An 11,260-nucleotide genomic window follows, 5' to 3' on the forward strand; every position below is an offset into this window, starting at 1 on the left:
AACAGACTGCATTTTTTCCACATATATTTATTATCCAAAATGACTGAGCAAATAATTTCTGCAACTAAGTCACTGACTATGACTTGTCCATGAACAATTTCTTGGGAGATGTTTATATTGGGAATTTAAGGTGCGAGTCACACGGCGTGTTTCTGTTAATTGATTGTATGGGAGCAAGCCCAAGAATTAGGTTGCTGATGGCGATTCTCACAATTATGAATTCAAAATCCACTTTTGGTTAATATACAGTAGTATTTGCTTAAAATCCACTGCTTCAGCAATCATTCCTGCTAGTAATTAATTTACTAGAAAAAGTGCCAGGAGCAAACACAAAAAGGTGTGGAAATGAATTCAAAGCAAATTTGTTTAAAAATTCAAATAAATATTCACAAAATATTCTTCAGCATTTTCTCAGTTCTAGTGTCAGTTCATTGAGGACATGCCATCCTCCCCTTTTTTTACCCAGAGAAGGTGTAATTTATGTTTTAAATCTATGCAAATAATGATTGCGGCTTTATCTATGTTCAGAGAATCAGAGATTTTTCTGAACTGGCTCTGACTGTCAAAATGTTTCCATGGTCTTTAAGTAATCACCTACTGCATTTTGAAGCTCCTCTATGGAACATAAAACCCAGCTAGAGTATGTATAATGATATACATCTCCCTGGAATCTCTCAGAAAAGAGAAATAATTTGTTAGTGTAAAAACAGATCTGCCAGCAGAGAGACTTCAAGTAGGATGGCTTTGATCCAGAATAAATTATCCCTTAAATTGCTTAGATCTCCTATAGACAGTACAGAAGCAAAAAACATATGCCTTCATCTGGCATTTTCCTTCTTGCCATCCCATAACATGAACATTTTAGTACAATTTTCTTCCTCCCTCCCTCCCTCCTCCCCACACATACACTTTACCCATTCATTATAGTTGATCCATAATCATCCTATTTTAGAGCTATACTCTGTGTCCTAAATGTTAATTATTTCCAAGAGTTAAAGTACTTCATATTCAAGGAATATTTGGTTATTAAAGCAGAAAAATTGATTATATAAATGGAAATTGTACTCAATAAATGTTTATAAGCTAAGTGATTATGGCTAGTGAACCCTTGGTAGTTGATTTCCTGGAGGAGTTTGTATATAAATTTGCCTCCCCTTGTCTTTATTCTCTTTTTACTGCTTTTTATGATGATTATAGATACTTTATATTGCTTAGACTACAGATTTATTGTACATGCAAATATTATCCAATTTCACATCTTCATTAAACTTTAATAAGGCTTTATAAACTGATGGCATAAAAGACAATATTGAATCAACAAAGCCTATATAATGATGATTGAAATGCAATATCCAGGAAGAGATGGGGAAATAACTTAAGTGATAGCAGTGTTGGTAAGCCTGAAGATGTTTTAAGTTTATTTTAAGCTGTAATAGTTACACAAGAAGTGTTACGTAAAATCCTCCTAAAAACGGAAAAGATAAAAATGAATTGTTATCTCTGATTTTTTGCTATGGTATGCTTGAAAATAAATGATACTAGTATTCATTATACGTTGTTTCTTTTTGTTTCTCAGCTGGTAATTTTATCATAAAATGAGATTGTCTGAGAGTTATAGTGAGAGCTGATCTGAATATAAGAAAAAATGCAGTGTTACAAAAAGGCAACTATAATAACAAATGTCCAACAACCTGTAATTACAAGCATATCACACAAAAGAATTGTATGCATTAATTTTACATCAGATACAGCTGTGTAAATCCAGAATAACTTGCAGCCAATGGAGGTTTTTTTTCTGGATTTACACCAGTGTAATTTAGAAAAGTATTAGGAATTGCTACTTTGCTCTGACCAGTGCCGGTTAGGCCTCTTTTGAAGTAGAGTGGTCCAATCTGGATTATTAATTAAAAACAAAACAAAACACTAACCATATTAATTTAGAGAAGAGCAACAAAAGAAGCTAAAGAATGTGTATTCCTTTCCTGATCATGTTCTGTCTCTGATAGCACAGCTAGAAATCCTAATTGATGGGATTTCATGCATCAGAGATACAGAGGCGGTAGCCAAGCTGAAAAAGGAAAGGAGTCAGCGTGCCAGTAACTTCGTCTCTTACAACATGGGCAGCTGTAATTACCTGATATATGTATATCATTAACATGAATGAACAATTATAAATATTTGAATAAATCACAACAATATACATGTGGCCAATCCAGTTTGAGCATAAGGAGGCTTTTACTGCAGTCAGAAAGATGTGCTACATTATAGCAGTGAAAATTAGGAAAGTAATCTCCTGAAGACCATTCCAGTCAAGCATAATGATTCATAGATGTTAAGGCCAGAGAGAGAGAGGATCATTATGATCATCTAGTCTGACTTCCTGCATAAACCAGGCCATAGAATTTAATCCAGGAATTCCCTCATTCACAGAGTGTTATGGCGCATACTCCTTTTTAAAAAGAGAAAAGTGAGTATTCCTTAAGTGAATCCAAAGAAAAGGATGGGGTTGGATTGCTGCCTATGCCTATGGATTTTATCAGGGAAGGAAAAAGGAAATGTTCTTTCTTTCTGACAAGAGTATGGACAGCAACCTAAAGTAGTGGGATGGGAGTGTCAGTGCAGAAATCAATAAAGAGAAGATGGGAAACACACTTCATTTATGAATCTCAAAAAAACCAACAACAAAAACTCACAACCACCTCATCAACATATGAGGATTTGCTCCCTATGCTGCCTCGCAAATTCCTTCAGCGGATGTGCTTACTCTTTCCCCTGAGGATGTTAGTAAGCACCTGGTGGAATGAAGCACAATATAATCCAGAATAGAAATGTCCTTTGTTTTATATCTTGCATTTCATACAGCTTACTCTAGTTGGCAATGGTAATTTTTTAAGGACTTACCAGACCTACACAGAATCCAGAAATATGTCAACAATAAAGAAGGTGAATCCAGGAGATTTTTTTCATACAAGTCACCTGGGTCTTTGGGAAAGAAATCCCCCATCTGAAGGAATCAGTATCCTTTATTGGACCGCATATTGCTCTAACAAAGGAATTCTCATATAGTGTAAGTGTACCTTAAATCCATATTAGCAATAATTTAGTAAATCCAAACCCAGGAGGAAATATAATCTAACTTGATCTAAGGAGGAGATTTTAGATCCTATTAGATCATTCTGTCAAGGTTGTTATTAAGGTATTCCCATGCAACTAATATAAGTGTAGCTGCATAAACAAGCAATCTATCTGGTCAAAATATTCTGGATGGAAAAACTTATCACTGAAATCTTCTGGCCTGAGATTTCCTCCTCCAGAAGTTAATTCCCAGAGAAGGAGCCTGGGAAAAAATGTTTCTACTTTTTTTCTCTTAACTTGCCCTTTCCTGTTTTATCCTTCCTATAATTAAATTTGCCTTGACTGATAAAATAAAGAGGAAAATGAGTCTAAGCCTAGGGAAGATTTGGCATTGCTCTTATGCTACTTAGAAGGTTTAGCAAACAGCAGGGATGCTCTTTCTATATCCATGTTCTCTGATGAGGCAGCACCTTCCTTTTACCTTGAATGGCTTTTGTTAAAGGAAACTTTTTTTACCATGGCTGACCCAGGGACCTTATCTACAAATATGGTGGGTAGAGGTCCTCTGTTGCTTCTAAGACAGATGGGTGTCTTCAGAGTGAGATAAAAGGATTGGGTGAATTGATGGTCTCTATGATGCAAGATTCCTGCTTCCTTATACTCTGCTTAAAATAAAAAACAAAGAAAAATTCCCCTCAGCACTTCTGAGACTAATCATGTCAATTCCTTTCGGACTCCTGATGCTAAGGGGTACGAATAGCATGTGTAGAACCTGAGGCACAAACCTGATACATGGATTCGGATGTCAAAACTTTTAGGTGAATAAGCAAGGATTGGACCACTGGCAACTTCTGTGACCCTGCATAATCCATTCTGTGTAACACAGGAACGAGAGCCTGAAAGAGTTGCTTAGTCCTACCTATGAGATTTTATAAAACAAAAATTTCTCTTGCTATTTCTAGAGATGGCAATATAACAACCTTTAGAAGAAAATGAGTTGTTTTTAAAAGGCTGGTTTAATTATTCAGAAAAGGAAACATATTTACTGCAAATGGGGAGCATGGAATCAAGTTTAATAAACCTCTTTTACCTGAAACATAATATGTCTTTCATGAATGTTTGATATAGACAACACTGACGAAGTCTCTTTGCTGGAACATCCAGACTGAACAATTACTAAAAGTAAAGACTTCTCCTACTGCCTGGCATCCTCTGTTACCAGGGGAGAAAAAATGTATATCCACTAGTGCCGATACAGGACAGTTCAGAACCACCCTCCCTGAGGTCCTCCCCAAACAACCTCATGCCCAGGAGGAATGTGTAGGTTGCGCCGTAGCAAAGATGATGCAGCCTACTCCCAGAGGGTCAACTCTCTGATTGGGTGGGTGGATGTGGCAGCATCAAGGTCATGGCCCAACCTTCTCCCCACTCTCTTCAAGCTGTTCATTGGAAACCGTCCTTGTGCCCCCCTAAGGATAGGCACCATGTCTGTGGTCAATCTTTGCCCAGGGTACAAAATAGGGGACTTCTGGCATACTGCCTTCTGTGCACCCACAGAAGGACAACTCTCAGTCTGGCCAAGGCTATTAAGAAAACCCAAGCCCTCCATCTGACATTCCACCTTGCATTCCAAATGAATGTGATAACGAGATGCCCACAGTCTATGGTTGTATCCCGGATAGGAAAGAAATTTACAAACTAAGGCTCAGGTCCTGCAAAGGGATCTGTGTTTCTGCAGAGAGTCCTGTCATCTGTCAGGAGTCAGAGATCCATACCACAGTCTCGAGAGCTGGATTCTGAAAATGCTTAGTCAGGTGAGCAATGTCACAGACTTCACTGGGGAGGCAAAGTACTCCATGGATATAGCACAAGAGTGAATGGCTCTGTCACTGTCCTGTTGTGCTTTTGAGCAAGTCACTTCACCTCCGTGCTTCGGTGTCCCCATTTGTAAAATGGGGAATGGTGACACCTAATTCTTTGAGAAACTGAGGCAGGGTGACATATAAGAGCTAAATATTGTTAATGTGAGTAAAGACTAACTGTTTGTGCCAAGATTTGCAGAATTGGGCCCAAACGTAGATTCAATATATTTTATCATGATATTTTTTTTCCTAAATAGAATAAAGGATGTAAGCCGGTATTAGGGCCAAGTTGCAATGGGAGTTTTGCCAGGGATTTCAGTGGGGGCCAGGAAAAAACCTTGTTGCCTAAAGTTAGAGTAGGTATTAAATCTGAACATAGTGTATTTTTCCTATGTGGAAATCAAATTTACATGGGAAAGCATGAGGAACATATTTCAAATATGTTACATTTTAGTTGGGCCAAAATCTAAATATTCAATTCTTTCTTGTACACACTGGAAATGGTATCTCAAATAAATTGCTTCCGGGATGGTTTGTTAATATGGAATGTATTCACTGCCCAAACAATTATGACAAGGTTTTGCCAATAGAATTATTTACAGAAAATAACTACTTACGCATAAATACAACATGGTCCTATCAACACCTAATAACCACTACTAGATGAGGAGAGATTAAAAAACCAACAGCATGAATGGGAAATAAGACATAAGCAGTGAAAGGAGAACACATCATGAACTGTGCTGTAAAGCTACATTTTTCTCAAAGCCCTTGCCAACCCACCTTAAATCAAGTAACTGATCTGTACACACATGTCCAGATTTTTATCTGAGTTCTATCAGACTAAACTAGAAATAATTCCATTTGATCCAGTTGTCCCCTGTAATTGACTTAAATGGTTTTAGTGTAATATTACAATATGTAGTATGTAACTAAGAACAAAATATGGCCCATGGTCTGTACTGCAGCTAAATGTATATTAAGACATACATAGCTCTATAACATATATAGAGATATAGTCAATTTATTTTCTATTTGCTAGCTCTTTTTTGTGATATATAGTGGAGGAGCCTCTGCAGCAATCTGGCTGGCTAGCTAGAACTTGTATATCTTTGCAAATATATATATGTGCTAGCAAGCCAGATTGTTGCAGAGGATCTGCCACTACATTTTTTTTTAAATTGTGTTCTCCTTGTTTCCACACAGACCTGGGGCACATCCTCAGTTAGTTTAAATGAACATATGTCCACTGAAGTCAGTGGGGCTACATCCATTGACATCAGCTGAGTATCTGTCCTTCAGTATTTTAAGCCGCCAGCTTCACAACTACTCTCTTCTCCATTCGGAGTTATTAGATCCTCCGCAATGGGAATGGATGTGTCTTTTGCTGTTAGTAAGCAGGCAGAGACATTTGAAAAGCTCAATATGTGTATACATTTACAATAAGGGATTTGCTTTCACCAGGTTTTTCTTTTGTGCTGGTAAAGGAAGGTAGAATGAGCCTTTTGTGTTTGTTTAATAATACTAGTGGCTTTTGGGGGCCAACAACCAGCTCTGTCTGACACCAGCTTGCTCATCAAATACTATTTTGTTGGACAGTAGTACCCAGGATACAGCAGAACCAGTGTCTGAAGTAGGCAACAATGGCATGTCCCTCTAGCTTAGCTTTCTGTGATGTAATGCAATCTGTGGGGTAAACAGGGCATTCATTATAGTGCCTGCAATCATTCACTTTCTCTTTTATGACTTCACATTTTTTATTATGTCTTCATTACACAGCAAGGTGCATTTCAACTTTGACCTTCATCTGCAGATGGAATAAAAAAACTGATTTCAATAGGGGAAAGTAATTTTTCATTGCCCAAAACTCCCTTTTGATGGTAATAGCTAAAAGGCTGCAGATGAAAATGGATTTTTGTCTGCTCCTGCTAAAAATAGTGAAAAAGCATTTTCACTGGTATAAATGTGATTGTCCGTCCCCCAATCAGTTCTATAATGCATCATCTACAAGAAATGTAACAACTTGTTCAGACACATTGTGTCATTAAAGATTTAAATTAAGAAACGGAGCAGTGAAAATGTTTATTTCAAATATGATTTGATGGCCCTGTGCACCTGAGAAGCCAATTATAGTCCATGGCTGCACTGAGAGAGTGGGCCAGGCTTAATTGATGATGAAGCCCAGCTGGGAGAGCTGGGTTGTTAGTATAAAGAAAGGAAGTCTGGAGCAGAAGGGGGTTACAGGTAGAGAGTGAGGAGCCCTGCAATTGCTTTCTGGGACAAGAGCAGAAACCCCAAGGCACAATAAGCCGTGACAACATAGTCTGAGTAGAGAAGGCTGGAAAGCCACCACAAGAGTTGTAAACATTTTCAGGATAGAGCAGCCACTGGGATGAAACAGGCTTTGGTTGTGCATGTGGGAAGAAAGGCAGGATCTGGACTTCCATGGAGAGAGCCATGAGGGGTGCTCATTAAGAAACAAAGTAAGGGACACTAGAAGGGGGATGAGAATGCAAGCCCAAGGAAAGAAGAAGTTCAGAAGTTTGCTAGGGAAAATCCAGGAGAGAGCCCTGAGTGTCCTGGCCCTGAAAGAAGTGTTAACCTAGAGCAGTTATAGTGAAGAGGGGCTGCTCAGAAAAACAGTGGCAGGGAGTTGGACTGAGCACACTGTGGCTGCTGTTCATAGAGTCCTGGGCTGGAAACTGATGTAGTAAGAGGGCCAGGTTCGCCTAACAGCTATGGAGGTGTGAGGCTGGAGAAAGTGACAAGGACAGTGGAGAACCCTGAGGAAAGGGAGGTGGGGCACTGTGGACAAGAGTTGGGCCAAAGGCCAGATATAAGGTCTTAGATATTGCTGTGTTGGACTTTGTTTACCCCAGAAGGGGTGGACTAAATCATGACCTGACCAGAGGGCTGAGTTGCAGAAAGAGGCAGAGGACCAGGGAGGAAGAGAGCTGTTATGCTATGCCTGGCTACAAGGAGACACTCTAGTGGTGAGTCTGCCCCCGTCACATGTGACGTGGCTAACATTCAGCCCAATTCTAGAAATACCTAATTTTAGCAGCTTTGCTATTGTGGTTAAATGAAAAGAAACATTAGTTTATGGATCTGCCTGTACAAATAAGGCATGACTCTCCCGTAAAGCTATTGGAGCACTGTTTCTTAATTCACTGGCTAGTTTTTCTGCTAATTTTATAATTTTTTGCTAGTGATAAAAGTATTGAACATGTTCCTGTGTGAAGGTTTGAATTGTTTCAAATCCCATTAGCATCCCATGTACAAGGTCTGCGCTGCCTCCAACTTTTCATGCTCTGCTGAATAGGTTATTGACAAATCTGACAGAAACTGCAGGCCTGTCCTGAGAATAATCTTTATATCTCAAGGGATTCTCTGGGGTTAGAAATATGCAGTGCATTCTGGGATGCTTTTGAACAATGGAAGTCCTAGAATCCTTGAAATGTGAAATAAATCAGTTGGTACTGCAGAGTGAGGGACCTAGAAGGACTTCAACACAGCTGACAAATGTCAGTCGTGGTTGTGCTGGCCTATCTAAGGTGATAGGAAAGGAAAACAGAAGGAAAATAGTCACTGGGTCACTATTGACCAGTGTTGATTATACTTGGAGGGAGGGGAAGAGAGTGGGATGGAAGATGAAGAGAGGAAAAATAGTGGATGGAGACGGGGGAAAGGATAAACTTAGGAGATCTACCACGCGTGTTGTCAATCATTCTTTCTCTTTTTTTGCTGTTTATTTTTATTATTATTATTATTATTATTATTATTATTGCTAGATGTATTTGCTAAAGCCCCCGGTTCTAACATGCAATTGGATAAATTAAGTGCCAGGAATAACTCTGAAGGGAGCTTGACTAAATGGAGGTGTAGAGCTGTGAGCCATTAGCATGTTGATGATATTGTAAACTGTGACATTGCTATGGGAAATGATAAAACGGTGCATAGCTGTTAAACAAGGGCAATGATAGAAATGAGTTCTGAGGAGTTCTCAGTGGGAAAGAAGAGTGATTGCTTATTACCATTCTTTAGGCTCAACCAAGGAAAGACAAGGCATCTCAGCACGTCTCTGCCTACTCTTGCCAGTACTCACTAGTGAACCAGCAGTGCCTTTTTTGTGTTCTGAACTATGATATGGCGATATGGACTGAAGGTTATTGATGATGGATTCAACATCATTAGCCTGGATGGCTGAACTTTATATGTTTGAGATTATCACACCCAAGAAATTGTACTGGATTTGAATGTCATGTATGGGGGATTTAAAAGTTCACAAACCAGTCAGGACTCTGTTCGGAAAGTAGATCATAAAGGCTTGGTAATCCCCTCTGTTTCAACCTCTAGCATCTGGCTCAGATATGTGACACATAATGGAAATGGAATAATGAACACAGATTTTAAAATAGATTTAAGAACTTTTTTCCACTTCAAGCTCTTTTCCTTTTTGGACTGTTTCAGGATTAGCACAGATTCTATTGTTAATAGACACTAATAATAAACTCAGTAATAGGACCTGGAAGCCTTATTGCATAGCAGATGCTAGGAACTCATTATCGGACCCTCCAAAATGACTCTCAAATCCATATTTTCATTTCTGTTTCAGCTGTTTTGAAGATGACCTGGGATTAACAGAAATGAATATGGTATTCTAAGGAAGAGCAGAGCATTGATCTGCATAAAAGTGATGGCATTATATTTTCTCTTCCATATGTGTGCATCCTAACATTTACTTTGCTTTTGGGATGGCCGCTACATGCTGAGCTGTCCCCAGGTCTTTCATGAGAGTTTGCAATTAATTTAGAACCCAACAAAATGTATATGTAATTCAAATTATTTCACCCAATGCATGATAAATTCACTGTTAAGAAAAGAAAGTTAATCTATCAGGCTGCCAATTTGTCCCTTTTATAGACTGTGTGAATTGTAGGTAATATTTTTATGAATATGCAGACTTAATTTGCCTACACACTGAGTGTGAAGGGGTTGATTCCTATTCTGCAGAAATGGGGAGTGAGACAGAGCTAGAGATCACATATACAGTAGGTCTGGATGGGTTGGACCTAAAAGCACAATCAAGAACTGAACTGAGTCAACACATGAATGGAGACCCAACAACTGAATATTATCTCTTACTGACTGGCAGCCAAGAGCAAGCTGTCTTCCTCCAAATCTCTGCAGGGAAGCAGAGTGTGAAGTCCCGAGTAGGAGAACAGAGGGACAAGGTGTCAGGAGACTGAATGTGTGCAGCTGCAGACATACAGGAACACAGACCCAGAACCAGAGTCAGGATGGATTCCAGGAGAGCACAGAATATTGGGACTTTTTCCACCTATATAGACTCCATCATCTTAGCTTGGCTTTTTCATGCTAACCTAAAGATCCCCAGATGCTATATTCCAGTTGACCAGTAAATACTGACTTGTTTTGAAAAGACTTTACTGTGTCATTGCAAATACTCATTGGGTGGTGGTTCCCGATTTGGACTTGCAGTAGAGTGAGAAACAGGGTGCTGCAGCCTGATGGCCTAGTCCCAGACCCAAAGGCCATGTGGCTTGCCCTTGTGAAGAGCTAGGCCTAGACCATGGCACATAAGTATTCCCACAAGACTGTATAAAAGCCTGAGCATATCCACAGACAGCCCTGATGGTTTTTTTACAAGTAGATTTCAATCATATTGAAAGTTTTCAAAAGTTTATCCGGATTTCAAATGTTTATTTGGATCTGATCCACAGACATGATTATAACACTTAAAATAATCTCTGAGGGCCCATTCTGCCAGCCTTAATTAGTTTGAGGAGAGCCTTTCATTGGGCCATCCCAATTACATTGAATTCATCACTGAAGCTGCGAGGCAGTGTGGTTCAACATATGGAATACTACATTGGGACTCAGGCCTTCATTCTATTAGTGGCTCTTGTGCCAGTCAGTTTACCTCTTTGTGCCTCAGTATCCCCATTTTAGAGTGGAGGAAAATATTTACCTCTTTTGCAAAGTGTTTTTGAGATCTATGGATAAAAAAGCACTATAGCAAAACTAAGAATTATTACTGGTGAAGTAGGGTACTAGTCAGAGTGACCAGGGAAGCACAACACGGCTCAAAATGAATACTACAGAATCAAGAATTCTTTACACAAAACAAATTATAATATTGCACATCTGTAGAGATTCACGGCTAGTATTTGCTATTATAATCTTTCAACTGTAGCATTTCTCAAGCCAGTCTGATAGTGGATGGAGTGTGTTCATACAATACTACTGGCTAGTGTAAGATATAAGAGCAAACTTAGCATTTGTCTAAAAATGTACCTGAA

General features: G+C 39.0%; 1 long non-coding RNA gene across 3 annotated transcripts in view; it reads left to right on the forward strand.

Annotated features, from left to right (window-relative positions):
* The window catches only part of LOC120374840, a 36,249-nt gene extending 26,426 nt beyond the window's left edge, over window positions 1–9,823 (forward strand). Inside the window, exons 2-3 of one of the 3 annotated variants that reach the window (XR_005586278.1) lie at window positions 7,817–7,930; window positions 8,982–9,823. This is a non-coding gene — a long non-coding RNA (uncharacterized LOC120374840). Of the gene's footprint in view, window positions 1–7,196; window positions 7,931–8,380; window positions 8,492–8,981 lie in introns of those variants that run through there. The other 2 variants (XR_005586276.1, XR_005586277.1) reach the window with 2 other exon arrangements.
* Window positions 9,824–11,260: the final 1,437 nt, after the last annotated feature.

Source organism: Mauremys reevesii, linkage group 11, assembly GCF_016161935.1.
Source record: "Mauremys reevesii isolate NIE-2019 linkage group 11, ASM1616193v1, whole genome shotgun sequence".
NCBI classification, from domain to species: domain Eukaryota; kingdom Metazoa; phylum Chordata; order Testudines; family Geoemydidae; genus Mauremys; species Mauremys reevesii.